The sequence below is a fragment of the Lagenorhynchus albirostris genome, chromosome 1, assembly GCF_949774975.1.
Source record: "Lagenorhynchus albirostris chromosome 1, mLagAlb1.1, whole genome shotgun sequence".
In the NCBI taxonomy this organism is placed as follows: domain Eukaryota; kingdom Metazoa; phylum Chordata; class Mammalia; order Artiodactyla; family Delphinidae; genus Lagenorhynchus; species Lagenorhynchus albirostris.
In genome coordinates, this window is record NC_083095.1 from 189,774,241 (window position 1) to 189,800,179 (window position 25,939).

At 37.7% G+C, this 25,939-nt stretch overlaps 1 protein-coding gene across 21 annotated transcripts in view; it reads left to right on the forward strand.

Moving 5' to 3' along the window:
* Window positions 1-25,939, forward strand: part of ZNF438 (zinc finger protein 438) — a 170,189-nt gene that overhangs the window by 25,927 nt on the left and 118,323 nt on the right. For all 21 annotated transcript variants that reach the window (XM_060163049.1, XM_060163204.1, XM_060163093.1 and 18 more), the window contains one exon: window positions 13,208-13,268. The gene's annotated coding sequence lies outside the window, so the exon portion shown is untranslated. The remainder of the gene's footprint in view (window positions 1-13,207; window positions 13,269-25,939) is intronic.

The window sequence follows — 25,939 nt, forward strand, 5'->3', positions numbered from 1 at the left end:
TCTACTATCACCCTGCTTCCCTGGTCCCTTTTCTGTCCCTGGGAGTTAGATGCTCCTTTTCTGTACAGCCATGGACGTATGTAAGTTGTACTCATTTAGCTCTTAAGCACACTGCTCGATTCTGGAGGTTTATTTGGTGCTTATCCTCCTCTAGACTATAATTTCTTTCAGGACAAAGACTGTACTTTCCATCTGTTTCTTAATATAGTTCCTAACATAGTCGTTGTTTGTTGAGTGATTGAATGTTAAGGACCATTTTTAGTGATAGAAACTAGTCATAAAACCCAATCTGGAGGGCTTCCCTGGTGGCGCAGTGGCTGGGAGTCCGCCTGCCGATGCAGGGGACACGGGTTCGTGCCCCGGCCCGGGAGGATCCCACATGCCGCGGAGCGGCTGGGCCCGTGAGCCATGGCCGCTGAGTCTGTGCGTCTGGAGCCTGTGCTCCGCCACGCGAGAGGCCACAACAGTGAGAGGCCCGTGTACCGCAAAAAAAAAAAAAAACCAAAAAAACCCCAATCTGGAGAACTGAGAACCCAATCTGGGGAACAAATTGGAGGGTGACAAAAACACTGTAGGCTTTACATCTAGTTGGATTTGTTCAAGATTCTGGAGGAATTGGTATTTCTTAGAGACTGTGACAGGGCAGGGATGGGAGTTGGTGATGTATTATAGAAATCACTTTAGTGATATTCAGACTAGGTGGCCATTTTCATTTCCTTGATAATTTGGATGAAATTTGGAGATATGACTGTGAAATTTGGAGATATGAACATCCGATTACAGTGTTATAGCATATATAACGTATACCATATATACCTATGTCTATATCTATATTTATATCTATATGTAGATGTAGACATATTGGTTCATTTGGTTGTTCTTTGAGAAGTTTATGCAAACTTAAAAACAAATTACGGTTGTCGCAAAGCTGCCATCTTTGCGATATGTAAATTTTATTTAAAAATTTTAAAGGTTGGCTTATTCATCCATTGTTCTTGAAAAACACACATCTGCCAAACATTTTATAGCAGTTGTATGTTCCAAGCCTGCACTGGCCATGTGCTAAATAACCACCAGCCACGTGTGGCTATTTACATTTGAATTTAAATTCGTTAGAATTAAAACCAATGAAAAATTCAGTTCCTCAGTCATGCTGGCCACATTTCAAGTGCTCAGTAACTGTGTGGGACAGTGCAAATATAGGATATTTCATTATTACATTGACAATAATTTAGTCAGATGATGAGCATATAACCTCAAATTCCTGTTTTTAGAAAAATCCAAAAATGTTCCTTAAAAAGTGTTTTTATTATAAAATAAAACAAAGGTATGAAAATCACCCAAATCAGATATATGATTTAATGAATTATTACAATGCCAGTAGCACCCAGGTCAAGAATTAGACCTTCATGAGTCACCCTTGAAATTCTTCCTTGTGTCCTGTGTCAATCACAACCCTCTCTTCTCTCCTAAGTAAGCATCATCCCAAATCTTCGTAGTAATCACTTGCATTTTTCTTTTTATAATTTATGGATCCAGTTTGTTTCCTTCAACACTATCGTTTGGTTTTAACCAAAGTAAAAACATTTTTATTCAGATACAATTTCCATGCTGTAAAATTAATCCATTTAAAGTATACAATTCAGTGGTTTTCGTGTCTTCTCAGAATTGTACAACCACCACCACAGTCTAGGTTTTAGAACATTTTTGTCACACCAGGAAAAAACATGTGCCCCTTAGCAGTCATTCCTCTTCCCCACCCTCCCAGTCACCCCAGCCCTGGCAACCATTAATCTATTTTCTGTCTCTATAGCTTGCTTATTCTGATTTTTCATGTAAATCAAGTCACACAACATGTGGTCTTTTGTGTCTGACTTCTTCCACTTAGTGTAATACTTTTGAGGTTCATCCGTGGCATAGCATATATTAGTATTTTATTCCTTTTCGTTGCTGAAGACTGTCCCATTGTACGGATATGCCACATTTTGTTTGTCCATTGATCAGCCGATGGACGTTTGGGTTGTTTGCACTTATTGGCTGTTTTGAATAATGCTGCTGTGAGCATTTACATACGAGTTTTTGTGTGGATGTATGCTTTCATTTCCCTTGAATATATACTTAGTAGTGGGAATTGCTGGGTCAAGTGGTACTTGAATATATACTTAGTAGTGGGAATTGCTGGGTCAAGTGGTACCTCCTTTTGAGGAACTGCGGAACTGTTAGAAAAACAGGCTACACCATTTTGCATAACCAACAGCAATGTAGAGGGTTCCAGTTTCTCCACATCTTCGTCAATATTTGTTATTATCTCTTTTTCATTATATCCATCTTAAAGGGTATAAAGTAGTATCTCATTGAGTATCTAGTTGACTGTAAATGTATTATGGTTTTCGTTTTTTTAATTTTAATTTTTTAAAAAAAATTATATATTTATTTATTTTTGGCTGTGTTGGGTCTTTGTTGCTGTGCGCGGGCTTTCTCTAGTTGCCGCGAGTGGGGGCTACTCTTTGTTGTGGTGCGCGGGCTTCTCATTGCGGTGGCTTCTCTTGTTGCGGAGCACGGGCTCTAGGCGCTAGGGCTCAGTAGTTGTAGCACGCGGGCTCTTGAGCGCAGGCTCAGTTGTTGTGGCACATGGGCTTAGTTGCTGCACGGCATGTGGGATCTTCCCAGACCAGGGCTTGAACCTGTGTCCCCTGCATTGGCAGGTGGATTCTTAACAACTGCGCCACCAGGGAAGTCCCTGTATTATGGTTTTCATCTGCATTTCCCCAGTGGCAAATGACGTTGAGCATCTTCTTAATGTGTTTATTAGCCATTTGTAAATGTTCTTTGGAGAAACATCTATTCAAATCCTTTGCTCATTTAAAAATTTTAAATTATAGTTATAAAATAATGGTAATTTTGATTATATAATTGTTTACCTTTTTATTAAAGGCTTACAAAAGTTCTTTATAACTGATACCAGTCCCTTTTCAGATATATGATTTACAATTATTTACTCCCATTCTGCGTTTTTTCCCCCGCTTTCTTTATATTATCATTTGCAGTACAAAATATTTTAATTTAGATGGATCCCAATTTATCTATTTTATCTTTTGTCACTTGTACTTTTGGTATCATATTTAACAAACCATTGCCTAATTCAAGACCATAACGATTTACTGCTCTGTTTTCTTCTAAGAGTTTTATAGTTTTAGCACTTACATTGAAGTCTCTGATCCATTTTTAGTTAATTTTTATGTAAGAAAAGGTCCAACTTTATTTTTTTTGCATTTGGACATTCATTTGTCCCTGCACCATTTGTTGAAAAGACTGTACTTTGTCAATTAAATTGTTTTGGATGGCACTCTGTCAAAATTGATTATAAATGTAAGAGTTTATTTCTGAACTCTTAATTCACTTCCATTGTTTTACATGTTTGTCTTTATATCAGTACCATAATGTGTTGATCACTGCAACCATATAGTAAGTTTTGAAATTGGGATACGTGAATCTTCCAACTCTGTTCTCCTTTTTAAAGATTGTTTGGCTATTCTGGGTTCCTTGCATATCCGAATGAGTTTTAGGATGTTTTTTAATTTCTGCAGAAAAGGCAGCTTGGATCATTATAGTAATTGTGCTGAATATGTAGACCAATAAGGGGAGTATTGATATCCTAACAATATTAAGTCTTAACAACCCATGAATGTAGCATGTTTTGTCTTTAATTTTTTCCAGCGTTTTGTAGTTTCCAGTGAGTGAGTCCTGTACTAGTTTTGTTAAATATTGAATATATTCCTGAGTATTTTATTCTTTTTGATGTGATTGTAAATACAGCTCTTTTCTTACTTTCATTCTTCTATGTTTGGGTTGGTCATTTCTGTTGTATAGAAATAGATTGAATTTGTATGTTAATCTTATATCCTGCAACCTTGTTGAACCTGGTTATTTGTGTTTAATAGTTTGGTTTTTTTTTAGTTGGTTCCTTAGGATTTGCTATAAATTCATATCATCTATGAAGAGATAGTCATACTTATTCCTTTCTGGATGCTGATTTTGTTTGCTTGTTTTTTTTTCTTACCTGATTACAATGGTTAGTTACACCTGCAGTGAAATGTTGAGTAGAAATGGTAAGAAATAGAACATTGTATTCTTTTTTTTTTTTTTTTTTTTTTTTTGCGGTAAGCGGGCCTCTCACTGTTGTGGCCTCTCCCGTTGCGGAGCGCAGGCTCCGGACGCGCAGGCTCAGCGGCCATGGCTCACGGGCCCAGCCGCTCCGCGGCATGTGGGATCTTCCCGGACCGGGGCACGAACCCGTGTCCCCTGCATCGGCAGGCGGACTCTCAACCACTGCGCCACCAGGGAAGCGCGAACATTGTATTCTTGTTCCTAATTTTAGGAGTGATCCATTCAGTCTTTCACTATTAAGTATAATATTAGCTGGGATTATTTTTTTTTGTGGATGCTCTCTGTCTGGTTTAGGAAGTTCCTTTCTATTCCTGGTTTGTTGAATGAGTTTTATGACAAGACTGTTGGATTTTGGAAAATGCCTTTTCTCAATTGATATGATCATGTGCCTTTTATTTTTTCTTTTATTAATTTGGTTTGCTAATATTTTGTGGAAGATTTTTGCATCAGTAGCTATAAAGAATATTGGTCTGTAGATATCTCATGATGTCTTTGTGTAGCTTTGGTATCAGAGTATTACTGGCCCCTGGCCCCATAGAAGTATTATCTCCTTTTTTTTTTTTTCTTTCTTTTTTTGGGAAGAGTTTGTCAAAGATTGGTATTAATTCTCATTTAAATGTTTGGTCGAATTTACCAGTGAAGTCCTTTGAGTCTGCACTTATATCTCTTGGAAGTGTTTTTAATCACCAATTCAATCTCTTGCTATAAGCCTTTTTAGAGATTCCGTTTTTTCTTCAGTTTTAGTAGTTTGTATTTTTCTAGGAATTTGTTCTTTTCCTCCAGGTTATCCATTTCGTTGTTGTACAGTTGTTCATAGTATTCCTTTATAATACTTTTTATTTCTGTATAATCAATAATAATGTCCTTTTATTCATTTGTAATTTTTGTGTTCCCTCATTTTTTCCTTGGTCACTATAACTAAAGGGTTGTCAGTTTCGGGGATCTTTTCAAAGAAACAATTTTTGTTTTCATTGATTGTCTTTCGTGTTTTTCTGTTCTTTATTTCGTTTGTTTGAATTTTAATCTTTATTGTTTCTTTCTTGCTGCTTGCTTAGGTTTAGATTGCTCTTTTTTCTTGGTTCTTAAGATGGAAGTTCAGGTTATTGATTTGAGATCTTTCTTCTTTTATAATATAGGCATTTACAGCTATAAATTTTCCTCTAAGCACTGCTTTCTTTAGCTACATCCCATAGGTTTTGGTATGTTATATTTTAGTTTTCATTCATCTCAAGGTATTTTCTAATTTCCTTTACGATTTCTTCTTTGTTTCATTGGCTACTTACCAGTGTATTGTTTTATTTCCATGTATTTGTGAATTTCCAAAATTTCCTTCTGTTACTGATTTCTGATTGCATTCCATTGTGGAATGGATTTTAGTCACATGATTTTAATCACTTTAAATTCTTGAGGGTTGTTTGTGGCCTAGAATATGTTCTCTTTTAGAGAATGTTTCATGTGCACTTGAGAAGACGGCCTTGTGTTGTTGGGTGGAGTGTTGTATAGATGTCTGGCAGGGCTCGTTGGCTTACACTTTTATTCCAATCTTCTATTTCCCTGTTGTTTTCTTTCCTGGTTTTTCCATCTAGTGTTGAAAGGGGATAAGAAGTCTATTATCATTTTTGAATTGTTTATTTATTCTTTCAGTTCTTCTTCCTCTGTTGTTCTTGTAGCTTTACCGCCCATTTTGGCTGATTTTCTTACAGTTGCTGTTTCATCGTGTGTCACTTTCTATCCTTTTACTTTCAACCTATTTGTATCATTGAACCTGCCGTCTCCTGTAGACAGTATATAGTATATAGTTGGGTTTTTAAAAATACCCTCTGATAATCTCCGCCTTTTGATTGGATTGTTTAGTCTATTCACATTTAATATTATTGATATGGTTGGATTTACCCCTGCCACTTTGCTTTTTGTTTTCCATAGGTCTTATGCCTTCTTTTGTTCTTTTTTTTGTTTTTACTGTCCTCTTTTGAAATAAGTGAATCTCTTCCAGTGTGGTATCTTAACTCCTTTAATAATTTTTAAATTATACATTTTGAATTAGTTTCTTAGTGTTTGCTCTAGGGCTTACAATATAGCTCTTAGCTTAAGAGAATCTACTTCTGATTTTTACCTACTTTCAGCAAAATTAAGAAACTCCTCTCCTGTATAGCTCTATTTCTCTCTCCTTTTTTTTTTTTGCTACTACTGTTATCTATATTACGTCTATATATTGTAGAAGCCCAACAATATATTATTATAGTTTTTCTTTTATGTAAGTCTTTTAAAGAAGCTGAGAGAAGAAAGGAGAGCAGGTGCATATTTATGGAGTTAGTTATATTAACTTTTCTACTTTTCATCCACCTCATATATTCTGTGGGTCTCAGTTACCATCTGGTGTTATTTCCTTACTCCAGCACAAGGCAGGTTTGCTCTCATCTGCTTCCTCTGTGTTACTATCATCAAATATATAAAATTTTACATGTTGTTATTAGCCCAACAATACACTTGTATGCATACTGTTTCATTGAATTGCTCTGTAAATCAGTTAAGAGACGGGGGAGAAATATGCAATTGTAGTCTCTTTTGTAATTATGTACGTAATTCTCGGCAGTCTATTTTTGGTGTGCATTCAAACTACTGTTTGGTGTCATTTGCTTTCAACCTGAAGAACTCTTTTCAGTATTTCTTATAAAGCAGATCTCCTAGCAACAAATTCTCTCAGTTTTTGTTTTTCTGGGCATGTCTTGGTTCCACCTTCGTGGTTGAAAGATAGTTTTGCTGGATGTAAGATTCTTAATTCACAGTTTTTTATCTTCAGCATTTTGAATATTCAGTCCTACTACCTCCTAGTTTCCTCTGCTTCTGATGAGAAGTCAGCTGTCAGTCTTATTGGGGTTCCTTGTATGTGATGAGTCATTTTTCTCTTGCTGATTTCAAGATTTTTTTGTTTCTCAACATTTTGATTATATTTTGTCTGGGTGTGGATCTCTTTATATTTATCTGGTTTGGAGTTTGTTGAACTTTTTAGATGTGTAGATTACTAATGTTTTTCATCAAATTTGGGGAGATTTCAGCCATTATTTAAATCTTTGTTCTGTGCCTTTCTCTTTTTCTGTGGTGCTCTGTTCATGTTTCTTCATTCTTCTTTTCTCCCCATTCTTCAAATTGTATATGATCTCTATCAATGTATCTTCAAGCACTCTGATTCTTTCTTCTTCCAGTTCATGTCTACTCTTGGGCTTCTATAGTGAATTTTCCATTTCAGTTATTGTACTTTTTCAGTTATTGTACAATTCCAAAATTTCTATTTGCTGCTTTTTTCTGTAATTTCCTTATCTTTATTGATATTCTCTATTTGCTGAAACATTGTCATTATACTTTTCTCTAATTCTTTATCCATGGTTTCCTTTAGTTCTGTGAACTTATTTGGAATAGCTGATTTGAAGTCTGTCTCTGTTAAGTCTAACATCTGGGCCCCTTTAGAATCAGTTTGTGTTGCCTGCCTTTTTTTCCTGAAAATGGGTTTGCTGCTTCTTTGCACATTTTGCAATATTTGTTGAAAACCGGGCATTTTAAATAACATGTAGCAACTCTGTGTAGTGATCACCTTGGGAATGGGGGTTAATACTGTTTGCTTGGTTATTTATATATATTTTTAGTGACTTGGATGAACTGACTGTGTGAAAGCTGTTACCTCCAGTGGACAACATTGGATGTCTCTACTCAAATTTATTTTCTTGTTTTTTCTTTTATCTTTACTACCCAAGGGTTACCCCTTGGTCAGATAAGCCACTCATTGGTTAAAGGCTGTGCTTATACCCTCCTAGCCAGTTAGAATTTTCCTCTTTACCATTAGACGTGCATGTGGCTTGAAGAGTGCTATCGTAGTTGAAAGAGTTTAGGTATTACCCAGTCATACAGTTCATAAAGGAAAGGCAGGATAAATTCTTGAGCTTTTTCTTTGATTTAATAGTTTTTAAGAATGATTAATTGGTTCTCTATCATCTCTTGAAGATGACCAATTATTAAAAAAATTTTGAACTCTTAGAATTAAACGTTTGATGGGTTTTAATCCATTTCAGTTATTATCATTAATGAAGCTCAAATTATTCCATCTTTGGCCAGTGGGAGCCTTTTGAGATTGGCTCCTGAGTCCTAGAATTAGCCATTTCTCTAAGAAGCTCTGGTCTCTAAGGGATGCTCAATGATGCTGGATTGGCCTTTGTTTGTAGGCCTTTTCTGTAATCAGAGTTAAGAAATATATGCACATATTTAAGATAAAATAAAATACCTCACAAGGTCATATTGATGCTTCCAATTAAAACTCTAGACTACAGTGTATTTGAATCTTCCTTCTATATCTCCTTTTCTCTGTGCCAAGAATCCTGGTTTTTCAAAGACACAAGTGATTATAGAGTTAGAAAATCCCATAATTATTCATTTATTTTTATCCCATATTACACATGCAATAGTCTCAGAATGACAACAGTAATACTACTGAAAACATTAAAAAGCATACTTTTGCTTATACTCTCACCATCTTTACAGCATTTAGGACTGGCAGTGTCTTCTGAGACATTGTTTGTTTAGCAAAATGAGATGTTTGCTTAGCAACATTTTAGAGCACCTTCTCTTTCTCAGACTCCCTGCTACAAAGGAGGAAGAGACACAACCTTGTTCTCTAAAAGCTGGGCTGTTGGGTTACGTGGTGTCATTCCGGTATAGGAAGGCATGGCCCCCAAATCTGGGTTTTTATTCTTCTTTAAAGGTACTGTTAATGACGTAATTGCGTACTTCCTAAAATAAAACTCTTTCATTTTCTGCTCTTGTCAGGGAGCAGCTTCCATTGGGTGGAGATGCGTGATACTTCCTAATCTCTGTTACCTAGTGTATTAGTCAGGTTGTGCAGAGAAATACAGCTAGCAGGAGATATATCTATGTATGCTCTCACAGCTTTTGTGGATGCACTATAGATAGATGGATGGATGGATAGATAGATAGAAGAATAGGATATACTAACTAGATAGATAGATAGGGAGAGAGAGTTAGTTTTTATGTTAAGGAACTGGCTCACATGATTGTGGGAGCTGGCAAGTGTGAAATTTGTAGAGTAGGCCAGCAGGCAGAAATTTTAGGTAAATGTTGATGATGTAGTCTTGAGTCCAAAATTTGCAGGGCAGTCCAGCAGACTGGAAACTCAGGCAGGTTTCTGTGTTGCAGTCTTGAGGCAGAATTGCTTCTTTCTTGGGAAAGTTCAGTCTTTGCTCTTAAGGCCTTCAACTGACTGGTTGAGGCCCACCACATTATGGAGAGTAATCTGCTTTAAAGTCAACTGATTGTAAATATTAATCACATCCACAGGGACTGTCACAGAGACACATAGACTAGTGTTAGACCAAACAGCTGGGCACCGTAGTCTAGCCAAGTTGACACATAAAATTAACCACCAAGGTTAGGTTAACCATTTAATTTATTGCCCAAACTGAGATTCTTTTGAGAATAAGAATTACTGAAAAATAATAAAATTGTATAATTTTATTTGTTGACTAACAGATTTATTTTTATTGTATTTTAAAAACAAGTTTATTTCTGAAAAATGTTAACATATTTCCATGTTAATATTTAAAAAAAAAAACCAAAACATCACAACAAAATTATTTCATACTGAGTTTTTTCAACTTTAAAAAGACCATAAATAGAATTCTCAGTAGAAGCCCATATACATTATTTAGTTTCTTAGTCATAATTTGTCTGTAGTACTGGGTCTGTGTATGTTTCTGAAAGGAATGTAGTTTTGAAACACAGTTGTATTGTTTTTAATTGTTTTGTAAAATTATAGTTTTCACAGTTTCATTTTATGATTACTAAACTTGAAACTTGATTCTTTTCAGTAGTTACTAATTGCTGTAAATCATAATCTTTAAATTTGAGAATATAATATCTGTATAGATACTAAGGTACCTGGTAAGTTCAAAGCAAATTCTACTAAATTGAGGTCATTCTAAATTTTGATTTTTTTTTAGTAGCTTAACAGGGAAATATTCCAGCCCATATATTTTCACAGGTACTGTCTTTTTACTCTATTTAGAGTACCTTTATTCAATGACATTTTTACAAGAGAAAGCTTGTCAGATAAGTTGTATTTATTTAGAAGTCTTCTGAACATTTTACCAGATTTTTTTTTTGTTTTAATTTTTAAAATTTTTATTCATTTATTTTTGGCCGCACTGCACGGCATGCGGGATCTTAGTTGCCTGACCAGGGATCGAACCTGCGCCCCCTGCAGTGGAAGCACGGAGTCTTAACCACTGGACTGCCAGGGAAGTCCTCCATTTTACCAAATTTAGATGCTGCTAGATTGTAAGCATTTGGAAGTCCATTTCATCCTGGTACAAAGTATAAACTTATCTAAGTAAAAAAACTGGTTCTCTGTATAAATTAAATCTGAATTAAAGATTTCCAACTGACTGAACAAAATGAAGCCAAGATTTAGAGTGCTCAGCTGAAAAAATTTCAATGCTATTGATGATTTTACTAAGTGAGTCTTAAAAGCCTCCAAGATTTCTAAGATATGTAGCAACAAGAGAAAACAGGTACTGCCATGTTGGAGTAGTAGTTTTTTTTTTTTTTTTTTTGCGGTACGCGGGCCTCTCACTGCTGGGGCCCCTCCCATTGCGGAGCACAGGCTCCGGACGTGCAGGCCTAGCGGCCATGGCTCACAGGCCTATCCTCTCCGCGGCATGTGGGATCTTCCCGGACCGGGGCACGAACCCGTGTCCCCCGCATCGGCAGGCGGACTCCCAACCACTGCGCCACCAGGGAAGCCCGGAGTAGTATTTTTTTTTATTCAACATTATCTTTGTCACACGAGTGACAGTTTGTGTGTGTGTGTGTGTGTGTGTGTGTGTGTGTGTGTGTGTGTTTAAATATTTGTCAGTTGTGATTGCTAGACTGTCACATCTTTGGTGGATGTAATTGTGGGACGTGTTTGCTTCTACTTCGGTCATATTTTGCCGTTCATGTGGTACAGTTGTGAATTATATGTGAATCACAACCATGTCCAAGTTTATTTCTGTGCCGTACTTTTTAAAATTAGTAAGACCATTGTTTTTTACTCTATGATTCTGTGCTTGACCAAAGTTTGTATTTGTGTATCTCTGTACAATCAAATATAGTCTATCCTCATTATTTATAGATTCCATTTTGCGAATTCTCCCTACTCACAAAAATTTATTTGTAACCCCCGGATCGGTATTCTTGGTCCTTTTGTAGTCATTTAGGGCCATTTGCAGAGGAACAGAAAATTTGGATTGCTTAACACACTTGTTCCCAGCTGAGGTAAAGCAAGGCTTTCTTCTTTCAGCTTTCAAACTCTAAACAAGTATCCTTTTTGTGGTGCCACTTTTCTTTGTATTTTTGTGCCTCTTGTTGGTGATTTCACTGCTTACAGTGACTCCCAGGCGTAGTATATTGTATATTGTTCCTAAGTGCAGGAAGGTCGTGACGTGTTGTATTTTACAGAGAAAATACGTTTCTTAAGTAAGCTTTATTCAGGCATGAGTTGGTGCGATGGACTGAGTTCAATGTTAATGAACCCGTAATATATATTAAATATAGTGTCTTTATACAGAAAGACACGTAACGCAAGGTTATGTTGGACCAGTTGAAGAAGTTGTAGCCAGAGGCTCCCAGGAACCTAACTCTGTTTCTCCTTTAAGAGCAGTACTTTGGTATTTGCTAATTCAGTGTTCATGGTGACCTTATAGAACTTCATTGCTGCAGTTAAGGAAAACTGACTATAATTGCATCATTGTTGTTGAACTTCCTAACTGAGTTTAAATAGCAGCTACAGCAATGTCAGGCATATCACATAGTACAGAATGAACTTCCAAAAGCTTTACTTTGATTCCATGAATTGGATGAAAACTATCAACCCATTATTGGAATTAACTGATTTCTATTTAATGTATCTCTTGACACTGATAGAAAGCTGGCATGACTTAAGTGTAAATTTCTTCTGCTAATAGAGCCAACAGAATAACAGCTGCCACTTAATTTTAACTATGTAAACAAGACACTTTGTAATCAGAACTGAGCAAGATTAAAGACTAGTCATTTGATCTAAATGAAAAGTCATGCTTTATAGAATAATATATAAAACACCTTCTTCATCTGCTTTTCTGAAATTGGTATCTTCGAGCTACTCATAGTTGGGGCAGCAGCATTTTGAATATTTTTTCCACCTCCACCGAAGACTGCAGGATTTAGCTGTCCCTCGGCCTCTCCTGTCCAAGTGCACTTCCTTTTTCTGCCCATGGTTTGGGCGCTGACTTTGAGAACGAGGTGTCAGTTATAGCCCATCCAGAGAGAGGTCTTTCACATTTAACCACAGGTTAAATTGACAATTGGATTCACTGCGCGTGTATCTCACAGCACTCACCAAGATCCGGGCACAGCCTGGAAGTAAATGTTCCGGCTTATTATAACACTCTCGTTAAAAAAAAATCGCTAGAAAGTGGAGAATCCAGGACAAATAATAAATTGCGGGGGTGGGGACACTGTGACAATGGATCTAAGTTGAGACTGTCTCGGTCAAACTGACACACATGGTCGCTTTACCAGACACGCGTCTTTTCAAAAATCTCCTAACCCCAAATTCCTGATTACTGTTTTCCCCTCACAAGGCTGTGCCCTCAATGTGATTCACTTGTTTGTGACTACTTAGTAATTTCCACAGCATTACGCACGTGGAAAAGAATGTGAAACATTCTTATTAGTCAGTTTTATTCATTGTAGCACTTCCTTCTTTCTAGAACATTTTCTGTTTATCTTAAAACTTGTATTAAATTTTGCATGCCTTCATTTTTAAACATTTTTAAAGACATGTAATAAATTTATGGTATTGTTCTTCCTTAAATTCGTTCTTTTGTTATCTTAATAAAATATCATACAATAAGTTTTAAAATTTGGGAATGAAAGGAATACAGTTGTTAACATATATTTGATAAAAATGGATTATCTGAATATGATTATGATAATACTTTATATTCTATTACAGGATTAAATTAAAAGGATTTACCATACATCTTATGACTCTTTACTGGAGCCTTGGGAGATAGGTAAGTGACAAGCATTTTTTGAAGAGATATTTCTGAAACATTAAATGATTTGATCTCATAGGTTCCTGACAAAGTAGACAATGGAGTATATCTTACTTCAGTGATTTACCTCTTTTTCTCCTCAGTAAAAATGGTAGAAATACCGTGTTTACATGAATGTAATGTAACATTCTCTGGTATCCAATAAATCATATTTTCCAGGGAGTTTTAGGTTTATTTTATATAATAATTATACAGAGAACATTGTCAATAAGAGAAACAAGTTAGGCATATTTCAAAAGTTAAAGCCCTAAAAAAATCATTAAATGCAAAGTGGTGTCCTGGATTGTATCTTAGAACTGAAAAGAGACATCAGTGAAAAACAGGTGAAATCCAAGTAAAGTTTATAGCTTAGTTAATAGTAAATGTACCAATGTCAGTTTCTCAGTATTGACAAATGTACCATGGTAGTGTAAGATGTTAACTTTAGGTGGAATTTGGTGAAAGGAATACAGGAACTCGGTAATATCTTTGCAACTCTTCTGTAAATCTAAAATTATTCCAAAATAAAAATTTTTCTTTAAAGCCAAAAAAAATCGAGATTTATTTGAAAATTATAGTTTAGAAGTAGCTTTTCTGTGTAATAGTTTGAAAAATCTAAATAATTAATTACCTTTAGGAAAACCCAGATGCCGTGCATTAGAGATGCAGGGAAATATGTGACGATAGGTTTCACTTTTCAGTTCATGGGAGGCGTGGGATTTCATTTTCTTGACATTGGCCTGGTGTCCATGAACATCTCCTTGAGCTCGGTTACAGACTTGCTCTTTGATTCCTTTAAGGTACTTGTGTGTTCTTTGGTGGTTTAGCACTGCTCTTTCTGTTAACATAAGCAGGCCCTTTCCACGGTTCCCAGTGTACCGCTTTTTTCTTTTTCTTTTCTTTTCTTTGATGTACTGTTAGGGGCAAAAAGGCCAGTGATGTGACTCAGTGGTTTGGAGTTGAGACCCTTTTAGGGTGGTTTTGTTCAGTCACATCTACTTGAGCTTCTAGGTCAGGCGCTGGACTCAGCTGACCTTTCGTTAAAGAGCCATTTCTGTAGTTGAGCTGAAATAATTGATTGCTGTCAGATAATTGAAATTGTCAGTTTCCAAAATGAAGTCTGGCAGTATAACTCTTTTAAATTTCTATAAATATTAAAAGACTATAAGAAGGGAGCTCCGTAGTTTGCTGAACTATTACATAACTTGTCATTAATAAAAAGTAAAATAGCCCTGCCGGCCTTTAAATGGTCTCCTGCTGCTGCTGCCAACTTTAGTGATTTTAGTTAAACTTAAATTTCATGAAGGGAAATAGAAGTAGATTCTACTTAAAGGATACAGGCGTTTAACACAGCAGACCCAGGCCTGGATGACTTCTGCAGGATAGTTGTTAGGTTTGATGATATTTGTTCAGAATTGGTGTTGTAAATTCTATTGGCATGAGATTGATATCTTTACTTCTTAGTGACGTAGCATAATTGTGCCAACCTTGGTAGGAAAGTTCAGAAAAAGGGAGGAGCATTTTTTCAGGACAAGTTGAAATTCCATTGATCAAATTATAGTCCACACATAAAATCAAGCAAAAAAGCTTTTTATTCTTCTGTGCTCGAAGAGCCTTGCAAGTGTTGTTTCTGGAGACATGCTTTACCACTCCGCTGGCTGGCTGTTACTTTATGGTCACCTAACGTATAAATGGGGGTAGCTAATAGGCACTGAGCGCTTTCTATGTACCAGGCACTTTGTTTACAGTGATCTCATTTAATCTTCACAAACACCTATGAGCTAGTTTGGAACTCCCATCATACATGAGGCTGGAGGGTAACAGATGTCTCCAGGGCAGCCCTGAAGGTGTGGGGCAGAAAGAGCCGATTGCCACGGTGTGCAGTACCTACAGTTTAGTTCCTGGTATTGCCAGCTTCCAGGGAATCCTGAGTCTGTGGACACACGGTAAACTTCAGATTACAACAACTCTTCTGGGTAAAAGGATGTCTGATCATACTGGGTGACCTAGAGCGGACTCCCCCCGGGGTAATGGGCCTGGAGTGGAGTCTCTGCTGCCCGTCGCAGCCGTGCCCTGGCTCATCCTCTGGTTCCCAAGCACGTCAGTTGTTCTCTGTCACCTGATGAATTGCCGAACAGTCACGCATTGTGTGCTTCATTGATCAGATGCCAGGAACTCTTGGCAGCTCTGGGGAGCGTGATCTCAGCGTGCCTCCTGGTCGGCGCTGGGCAACTGCAAGCTGTTAGTGGGGGTGAGAACTTGGATCCAGAAGCCAGGACCCATGCCAGAGGCCAGGGACGGGGTAACTGAGCAGCGGGCATGTGAAATGGAGCTCTCCAGACTCTGTCAGCTGGCCAGGAGGCAGAAGGAGAGTTGCACGTGACTGTGAAAGGTGGTCTTTGAAGAAGATTATGACGTCTGGCTGTGGGTTTTGTACTTTGTAGATATAAAATACTCCCAGTTGCTTTTTGAGGAAGAATGAGAATGTTGCCAACTTACACATCATAGTGCTTGTTACAATGGGCAGAAACCACTCTCTCTGAAGCTTTTCCCCGTCAGTTCTAGCCATGTCTTTCTGTGGCCTAAATCTCCAGTCCTTCTTATACTTGAAAGCATAAAACGCACGCAGGATTACAAACTCTCCTTCTCGGTCTCCTCTTCTTCGTGGTCTCTGACGGTTGGTGTCCTTCAGGGCTCAGTCCTTGGTTGCCTTCGCTGCTTATTCTCTGTGATCTCATGCGTCCCTCACTTTAAATACCGTGTGTCCCCCCCAGTTTATTTCTTTGCCTTGATCTCTCCGATGAGCTCCAGGCTCCTATCCGTCTGCCTATCCAACGTCTCTATTCAGAAGCCCAGTAAGCATTTCAGACTTACGTATGTGCAGCGGGACGCCTGGTTTCTCTTCCCCAGACATGCCCTCCAGCTTACTCAGTGGTCCACTCAGTTGCTCAGGCCAAAACCTAGAAGTCATCTTTGACTTTTCTCTTTGCTTCTTAACCCACATCCAGTCTATCAGGGGGCTTAGATGTCTTCCTTTCAAAATATATGCCTTTGCTGCCATTGCCCCCACTGCTACTCTAGTCTAATTATATAATGTAACTTATAATCACCATCGTAAGTTACCTAGATGACAGTAATAGTCTCCTCGCTGGCCTTCCTTATCTCTAGTCCGTGCTCCACATAGCAGCGAAAGTGGGTTTTGTTTTGTTTTGTTTCGTTTGTTTGAGTTTTAATGTTAAACAGTTCCTGTCCTTCCCCTGTTCACAACCCTGCAGTGTCTGCCCACTACACTCAGGATAACCTTCTCACCCCGTTCTACCAGGCCCTGCACGTTCTCTCTGCTGCCTTTTCGCCTGCCGTTCTCTGTGTGCTCATGTGGCTCTATAGCCATAGTTGCTTTCTTGCTGTCCCTTAAATTCTCCAAGTCCATTCAGAATTGGCTAAATCCCTCCTACCCCCTACCCTATACCCTCATCCTGACCATTTCAGCTTTTAACCTGGTGCCAGTGGAGGTAGATTTAGAGAGAAAAGTACATTTCTAAGGCTCTGTAGCACATGTAGTGGGAGAGGTCAGAGGTCACCCTAGAAGTTTTGCAGTCTCGTTGTTCCAAGTTTCTGTAATTTGAATTGCTCTCAAGCGTAAGAGGGCCTGGAGATGTAGAGCTGCAGAAAGACGTTGCTAGAATTGATGGGGAGAAGTTGCAGAGAGAGAGGTTTCTGAGGAGAGAGAACATTCTATAAGCAGTATAAGGAATAAGTTGGTAACAGTGACATCTGCATATAAATAGACGGGCTGCTGCAGAGGACAGTGGGTTCTTTGTCACCGACGGTGTCAACTTGAGGCTGATCAACTTCCTGGGGTGTTGCAGAGGAAGATGGGCTGGAGTGGGGGAGGGGAGAGTGGTTTTTCTCGCCAGAGCTGGTCTCCCCAACTCTGAGATTATATCCGTTTTCAGAATCTTCTTTTTTCAGACGACTCCTCCTGTCTTTGTATTGGGAAGCTTTCATCCATAAATTATAAAGGTGAACTTCTAGGTGAAGTTCCCAGCATTTGAGGTGAAAGCAGAGCTCCTGTCGAGGTACTCAGGTGGACAAAGTCCTCATCTAAGGCGTTTCCTTGGAGGCATTTTTCTTTCTCTCATTTTTCAATTTAAAATTTATTTAGATTGATACTAGGTCTAAAATAAATAATACACACATACACAAATTCTGTAATAGATTTTAGTTATTAAACAAAAGTGTACTGAGTCTCAGAAGTAAAGAGCATGATATTTGGAAATGGCCTTTGGTCAGAGTTTGCTAGAAATGGAAAGTTCATCCTACTCTGATGCCAGAAGCGCTTTGAGAAGGACTGACTGTGCTTCCCTGTGTCATCGACGGTGATCCAGCCATTCCCTTCTCTTCTCTTGGAAAGACAAAAATAGGATTTAAATAATAGAGAACTTTAAGTTATAAGCGCTTTTAGTTAGACCCCAGAAAGTCTATTAATGCAGATTCCAGTTTCTTATAACCACTGAACTGTGGAACTTGGAATTAGTGATATAGGAAGGAATGATTTTCAGGCACTCTGTGATACTAAAGTACTTCATACTTGATTGCTCTGGTAACTAGCGCCTAAGTAATAGGATGCCACATTTAAAGATCGCCCGCCGCCTGACACAGGTGCCTGTAGCGCCAGGGTCCGGTCCAGCCCGCCCCCGTGCATATGCACTATGTGAAATCAGCGTTCTAATGAAGACACCGTTCTGCCTCTAAGGAGGGCCTGAACTCTGTAACATGTTTCCACCTAGAATCTCTCTGGTTTCTCTGTCTTCTCCAGGCTTCTGACTTTGCTCCCCTCTTTCCCATTAGAGCGACCTCTGTCTTTTAGATTTGACTCCTTCTTCTCTTTTTTTTTTTTTTAACGGATATTATTATTTTTAAAAAATCTTTATTGGAGTATAATTGCTCTACAATGGTGTGTTAATTTCTGCTGTATCAAAAAGTGAATCAACTATACGTATACATATATCCCCATATCTCCTCCCTCTTGCGTCTCCCTCCCACCCTCCCTATCCCACCCTCTAGGTGGTCACAAAGCACCGAGCTGATGTCCCTGTGCTATGTGTCTGCTTCCCACTAGCTATCTGTTTTACATTTGGTAGTGTATATATGTCCATGCCACTCTCTCACTTCGGCCCAGCTTACCCTTCCCCCTCCCCGTGTCCTCAAGTCCATTCTCTACGTCTGCATCTTTATTCCTGTTCTGCCCCTACGTTCTTCAGACCCATTTTTCTTTTTGATTCCATATATATGTGTTAACATACGGTATTTGTTTTTCTCTTTCTGACTTACTTCACTCTGTAGGACAGACTCTAGGTCCATCCACCTCACTACAAATAACTCAATTTCATTTCTTTTTATGGCTGAGTAATATTCCATTGTATATATGTGCCACATCTTCTTTATCCATTCATCTGTCGATGGACACTTAGGTTGCTTCCATGTCCTGGCTGTTGTAAATAGAGCTGCAATGAACATTGTGGTACATGACTCTTTTTGAGTTATGGTTTTCTCAGGGTATATGCCCAGTAGTGGGATTGCTGGGTCGTATGGTAGTTCTATTTTTATTTTTTTAAGGAACCTCCATACTGTTCTCCATAGTGACTTTATCAATTTACATTCCCACCAACAGTGCAAGAGTGTTCCCTTTTCTCCACACCCTCTTCAGCATTTATTGTTTGTAGATCCTTTGTATTTCTGCAGTGTCAGTTGTTACTTCTTCTTTTTCATTTCTAATTCTATTGATTTGAGTCTTCTCCCTTTTTCTTGATGAATCTGGCTAATGGTTTATCAATTTTGTTTATCTTCTCAAAGAACCACCTTTTAGTTTTATTGATCTTTGCTATGGTTTCCTTCATTTCTTTTTTTATTAACTAAAGTCCATGCTTTATTCAGATTTTCTTATTTATTTATTTATTTTTACATCTTTATTGGAGTATAATTGCTTTACAATGGTGTGTTAATTTCTGCTTTATAACAAAGTGAATCAGTTATACATATACATATGTTCCCATATCTCTTCCCTCTTGCGTCTCCCTCCCTCCCACCCTCCCTATCCCAACCCTCTAGGTGGTCACAAAGCACCAAGTTGATCTCCCTGTGCTATGCAGCTGTTTCCCACTAGCTATCAATTTTATGTTTGGTAGTATATATATGTCCATGCCACTCTCTCGCTTTGTCACAGCTTACCCTTCCCCCTCCCCATACCCTCAGGTCCATTCTCTAGTAGATCTGTGTCTTTATTCCTGTCTTACCCCTAGGTTCTTCATGACATTTTTTTCTTCTTAGATTCCATATATATGTGTTAGCATACGGTATTTGTCTTTCTCCTTCTGACTTACTTCACTCTGTATGACAGACTCTGGGTCCATCCACCTCACTACAAATAACTCAATTTCATTTCTTTTTATGGCTGAGTAGTATTCCATTGTATATATGTGCCACATCTTCTTTATCCATTCATCGGATGATGGACACTTAGGTTGTTTCCATCTCCTGGCTATTGTAAATAGAGCTGTAATGAACATTTTGGTACATGACTATTTCTGAATTATGGTTTTCTCAGGATATATATATACCCAGTAGTGGGATTGCTGGGTCATATGGTACTTCTATTTGTAGTTTTTTAAGGAACCTCCATACTGTTCTCCATAGTGGCTGTACCAATTCACATTCCCACCAGCAGTGCAAGAGTGTTCCCTTTTCTCCACACCCTCTCCAGCATTTATTGTTTCTAGATTTTTTGATGATGGCCATTCTGACTGGTGTGAGATGATATCTCATTGTAGTTTTGATTTGCATTTCTCTAATGATTAATGATGTTGAGCATTCTTTCATGTGTTTGTTGGCAGTCTGTATATCTTCTTTGGAGAAATGACTGTTTAGGTCTTCTGCCCATTTTTGGATTGGGTTGTTTGTTTTCTTGTTATTAAGCTGCATGAGCTGCTTATAAATTTTGGAGATTAATCCTTTGTCAGTTGCTTCATTTACAAATATTTTCTCCCATTCTGAGGGTTGTCTTTCGGTCTTGTTTATGGTTTCCTTTGCTGTGCAAAAGCTTTGAAGTTTCATTAGGTCCCATTTGTTTATTTTTGTTTTTATTTCCATTTCTCTAGGAGGTGGGTCAAAAAGGATCTTGCTGTGATTTATGTCATAGAGTATTCTGCCTATGTTTTCTTCTAAGAGTGTGATAGTTTCTGGTCTTACATTTAGGTCTTTAATCCATTTTGAGCTTATTTTTGTATGGTGTTAGGGAGTGTTCTAATCTCATACTTTTACATGTACCTGTCCAGTTTTCCCAGCACCACTTATTGAAGAGGCTGTCCTTTCTCCACTGGACATTCCTGCCTCCTTTATCAAAGATAAGGGGACCATATGTGCGTGGGTTTATCTCTGGGCTTTCCATCCTGTTCCATTGATCTATATTTCTGTTTTTGTGCCAGTACCATACTGTCTTGATTACTGTAGCTTTGTAGTATAGTCTGAAGTCCGAGAGCCTGATTCCTTCAGCTCCGTTTTTTGTTCTCAAGATTGCTTTGGCTATTCGGGGTCTTTTGTGTTTCCATACAAATTGTGAAATTTTGTGTTCTAGTTCTGTGAAAAATGCCAGTGGTAGTTTGATAAGGATTGCATTGAATCTGTAGATTGCTTTGGGTAGTAGAGTCATTTTCACAATGTTGATTCTTCCAATCCAAGAACACGGTATATTTCTCCCTCTGTTTGTATCATCTTTAATTTCTCTCATCAGTGTCTTATAATTTTCTGCATACAGGTCTTTTGTCTCCTTAGGTAGGTTTTAGATATTTTATTCTTTTTGTTGCAGTGGTAAATGGGAGTGTTTTCTTGATTTCACTTTCAGATTTTTCATCATTAGTGTATAGGAATGCCAGAGATTTCTGTGCATTAATTTTGTATCCTGCTACTTTACCAAATTCATTGATTAGCTCTAGTAGTTTTCTGGTAGCATCTTTAGGATTCTCTATGTATAGTATCATGTCATCTGCAAACAGTGACAGCTTTACTTCTTCTTTTCCGATTTGGATTCCTTTAATTTCCTTTTCTTCTCTGATTGCTGTGGTTAAAACTTCCAAAACTATGTTGAATAAGAGTGGTGAGAGTGGGCAACCTTGTCTTGTTCCTGATCTTAGTGGAAATGCTTTCAGTTTTTCACCATTGAGGATGATGTTGGCTGTGGGTTTGTCATATATGGCCTTTATTATGTTGAGGAAAGTTCCCTCTATGCCTACTTTCTGCGGGGTTTTTATCATAAATGGGTGTTGAATTTTGTCAAAAGCTGTCTCTGCATGTATTGAGATGACCATACAGTTTTTCTCCTTCAGTTTGTAATTTGGTGTATCACATTGATTGATTGGCATATATTGAAGAATCCTTGCATTCCTGGAATATACCCAACTTGATCATGGTGTATGGTCCTTTTAATGTGCTGTTGGATTCTGTTTGCCAGTATTTTCTTGAGGATTTTTGCATCTATGTTCATCAGTGATATTGGCCTGTAGCTTTCTTTCTTTGTGACATCCGTGTCTGGTTTTGGTATCAGGGTGATGGTGGCCTCGTAGAATGAGTTTGGGAGTGTTCCTGCCTCTGCTATATTTTGGAAGAGTTTGAGAAGGATAGATGTTAGCTTTTCTCTAAATGTTTGATAGAATTCGCCTGTGAAGCCATCTGGTCCTGGGCTTTTGTTTGTTGGAAGATTTTTAATCACAGTTTCAATGTCAGTGCTTGTGATTGGTCTGTTCATATTTTCTGTTTCTTCCTGATTCAGTTTTGGCAGGTTGTGCATTTCTAAGAATTTGTCCATTTCTTTCAGGTTGTCCATTTTATTGGCATAGAGTTGCTCGTAGTAATCTCTCATGATCTTTTGTATTTCTGCAGTGTCAGTTGTTAATTCTCCTTTTTCATTTCTAATTCTGTTGATTTGAGTCTTCTCCCTTTTTTTCTTGATGAGTCTGGCTAGTGGTTTATCAATTTTGTTTATCTTCTCAAAGAACCAGCTTTTAGTTTTATTGATCTTTGCTATCATTTCCTTCATTTGTTTTTCATTTATTTCTGATCTGATTTTTATGATTTCTTTCCTTCCGCTAACTTTGGGGTTTTTTTGTTTTTCTTTCTCTAATTGCTTTAGGTGCAAGGTTAGGATGTTTCCTGTTTCTTAAGGTAGTATTGTATTGCTATAAACTTCCCTCTTAGAACTGCTTTTGCTGCATCCCATAGGTTTTGGGTTGTCGTGTCTCCGTTGTCATTTGTTTCTAGGTATTTTTTGATTTCCTCTTCAGTTTCTTCAGTGATCACTTCATTATTCTGCATCCCATAGTTTTTGGGTCGTCTTGTCTCCATTGTCATTTGTTTCTAGGTATTTTTTGATTTCCTCTTTGGTTTCTTCAGTGATCACTTCGTTATTAAGTAGTGTATTGTTTAGCCTCCATGTGTTTGTATTTTTTACAGATCTTTTCCTGTAATTGATATCTAGTCTCATAACGTTGTGGTTGGAAAAGATACTTGATACAATTTCAATTTTCATAAATTTACTGAGGCTTGATTTGTGACCCAAGATATGATCTATCCTGGAGAATGTTCCATGAGCACTTGAGAAAAATGTGTATTCTGTTGTTTTTGGATGGAATGTCCTATAAATATCAATTAAGTCCATCTTGTTTAATGTATCATTTAAAGCTTGTGTTTCCTTATTTATTTTCATTTTGGATGATCTGTCTGTTGGTGAAAGTGGGGTGTTAAAGTCCCCTACTGTGAATGTGTTACTGTCAATTTGCCCTTTTATGGCTGTTAGTGTTTGCCTTATGTATTGAGGTGCTCCTATGTGGGGTGCATAAATATTTACAATTTTTATATCTTCTTCTTGGATTGATCCCTTGATCATTATGTAGTATCCTTCTTTGTCTCTTGTAATAGTCTTTATTTTAAAGTCTATTTTGTCTGATATGAGAATTGCTACTCCAGCTTTCTTTTGATTTCCATTTGCATGGAATATCTTTTTGCATCCCCTCACTTTAAGTCTGCATGTGTCCTTAGGTCTGAAGTGGTTCTCTTGTAGACAGTATATATATGGGTCTTGTTTTTGTATCCATTCAGCCAGTCTGTGTCTTTTGGTTGGAGTATTTAATCCATTTACATTTAAGGTGGTTATCGATATGTGTGTTCCTATTACCATTTTCTTAATTGTTTGGGGTGTGTTATTGTGGGTCTTTTCCTTCTCTGTGTTTCCTGCCTAGAGAAGTTCCTTTAGGATTTGTTGTAAAGCTGGTTTGGTGGTGCTGACTTCTGTTAGCTTTTGCTTGTCTGTAAAGGTTTTAATTTCTCCATCAAATCTGAATGAGATCCTTGCTGGGTAGAGTAGTCTTGGTTGTAGGTTTTTCTTTTTCATCACTTTAAATATGTCCTGCCACTCCCTTCTGGCTTGCAGAGTTTCTGCTGAGAAATCAGCTGTTAACCTTATGGCGATTCCCTTATATATTATTTGTTGTATTATTTTTTGAAAGTTTGATTAATATGTGTCTCAGCGTGTTTCTCCTTGGATTTATCTTATATGGGACTCTCTGCGTTTCCTGGACTTGATTGACTATTTCCTTTCCCATATTATGGACGTTTTCAACTATAATCTCTTCAAATATTTGACTCCTTCTTCTTGATTACCGCTTTGACCTCACACAAAACTGCTGTGCTGACCTAAAACATACCATTCGGATTATGTCCTGTGTTGTTATTCCTGTTTTGAATTGAGCCACGGATCCTCCTAGGAGGAGAGATGGCCAGTGGTACCTTCTCAGTGGTGAAGGTGACATGATCATGGCACACGTGTCATGCTTCTCAGTGTCTGGCACTGAGGCAGTTAGACTAATTTTTACACCTGACCTTGGCAGAAGACTAATATATCCACACTCCTTTAAAGCCAGTATTGAAATAATCAATAAAGGGAAAAGCAGTTCTCAAATGTAGTACACTTCTCTCTGTCAAATTAAAGAGGTATTTGAGCTATATGCAGATGATGTTGGAAAGTTCAGGTCTTGAAATGGCCTCAGGTCCACTCAGAGCCTCTTTAGTTACTCGTTTTTCCTCTTAATAACGAGAGTAAACACATACATAGCTTACTGTGTTCTAATCGCTTTGTATGTTTTAGCTAATTTAGTCCTCACAGCAGTCCTGTGAGGTATATATTGGGTGGGCCAAAAAGTGCCTTCAGTTTTTTAAGTAAAAATAAAAGACACATTTTTCATTTTCACCAAGAACTTTATTGAACAATGTATTCACCCTTTTGTTCCGCTACCTTCTGCCATTTTTCAGGCAACTTCATAATTCCATCTTCCCAAAACTTTCTATCTTTTTGAGCAAAGAACTGTTCAACGTGCCTTTTACAGTCTTCTAGAGAATTGAAAGTTTTTCCATTAAGAGAATTTGTAAAGACCGAAATAAATGGAAATCTGAACGTTCAGTGTCTGGTGATATGGTGGATGAATCAGAACTTCCCAGTCAAGCTGTAACAGTTTTTGCCTGGTCATCAAAAAAACATGTGGTCTTGTGTTATCCTGATGGAAGATTATGTGTTTTCTGTTGACTAATTCTGGACACTTTTCGTCGAGTGCCACTTTCAGTTGGTCTAATTGGAAACGGTACTTGTTGGAATTAATCGTTTGGTTTTCTCGAAGGAGCTCATAATGGAGGACTCCCTTCCAATTCCACCATATAGACAACATCCCCTTCTTTGGATGAAGACCGGCCTTTGGTGTGGTTGGTAGTGGTTCATTTCACTTGCCTCACGATCTCTTCTGTTCCACATTGTTGTACAGTATCCAGTTGTCATTGCCCATCACAGTTTGTTTTAAAAATGGAACGTTTTCATTATGTTCCAAAACGTAGAGAATTGCATGTAGAAATATGGTCAAGAAGGGTTTTTTTGCTTATGTGAGACCCAAACATCCAAGCGATTCACATAACCAAGCTGGTGAAAATGATTTTCAAAGCTTGATTTAGATATTTAGAGTATGTCAGCTATCTCCCAGGGGTATAACGTTGATTGTTCTCAGTTAATGTCTCGATTTGATCGCTGTCAACTTCAACTGGTCTACCCGACCATGGAGCATCGTCTAATGAGAAATCTCCAGCACGAAACTTCGCAAACCACTTTTGACACGTTTGATCAGTCACAGGGCCTTTTCCATACACTGCACAAATCTTCTTGTGCGTTTCAGTTGCATTTTTACCTTTCTTGAAATAATAAAGCATAATATACCGAAAATGTTGCTTTTTTTCCTTCCATCTTTGATATCAAAATGGCTACACAAAAATTCACCAATTTTGATGAGTCTTTTTTTAAATGCACTCTGGTATGACAGCTGTCACATACAGTCCAACAAAATTGTTTCCAATGAAGTTAAAGACAGCTGAGTACTACCGGAGCCATCTTACAGAAAAAAATGAACCTTTTGGCCCACCCAATGTGTGTATACATATGTATGTATATGCTTAGCAAAACTCTGTGAGGACACATGCCAAATATTAACAGTTGTTATCTTCTAAGTGATAGATTTATAGATGGCATATATTTTCATCTTTATATTTTTGGCCTTTTCCAGTTT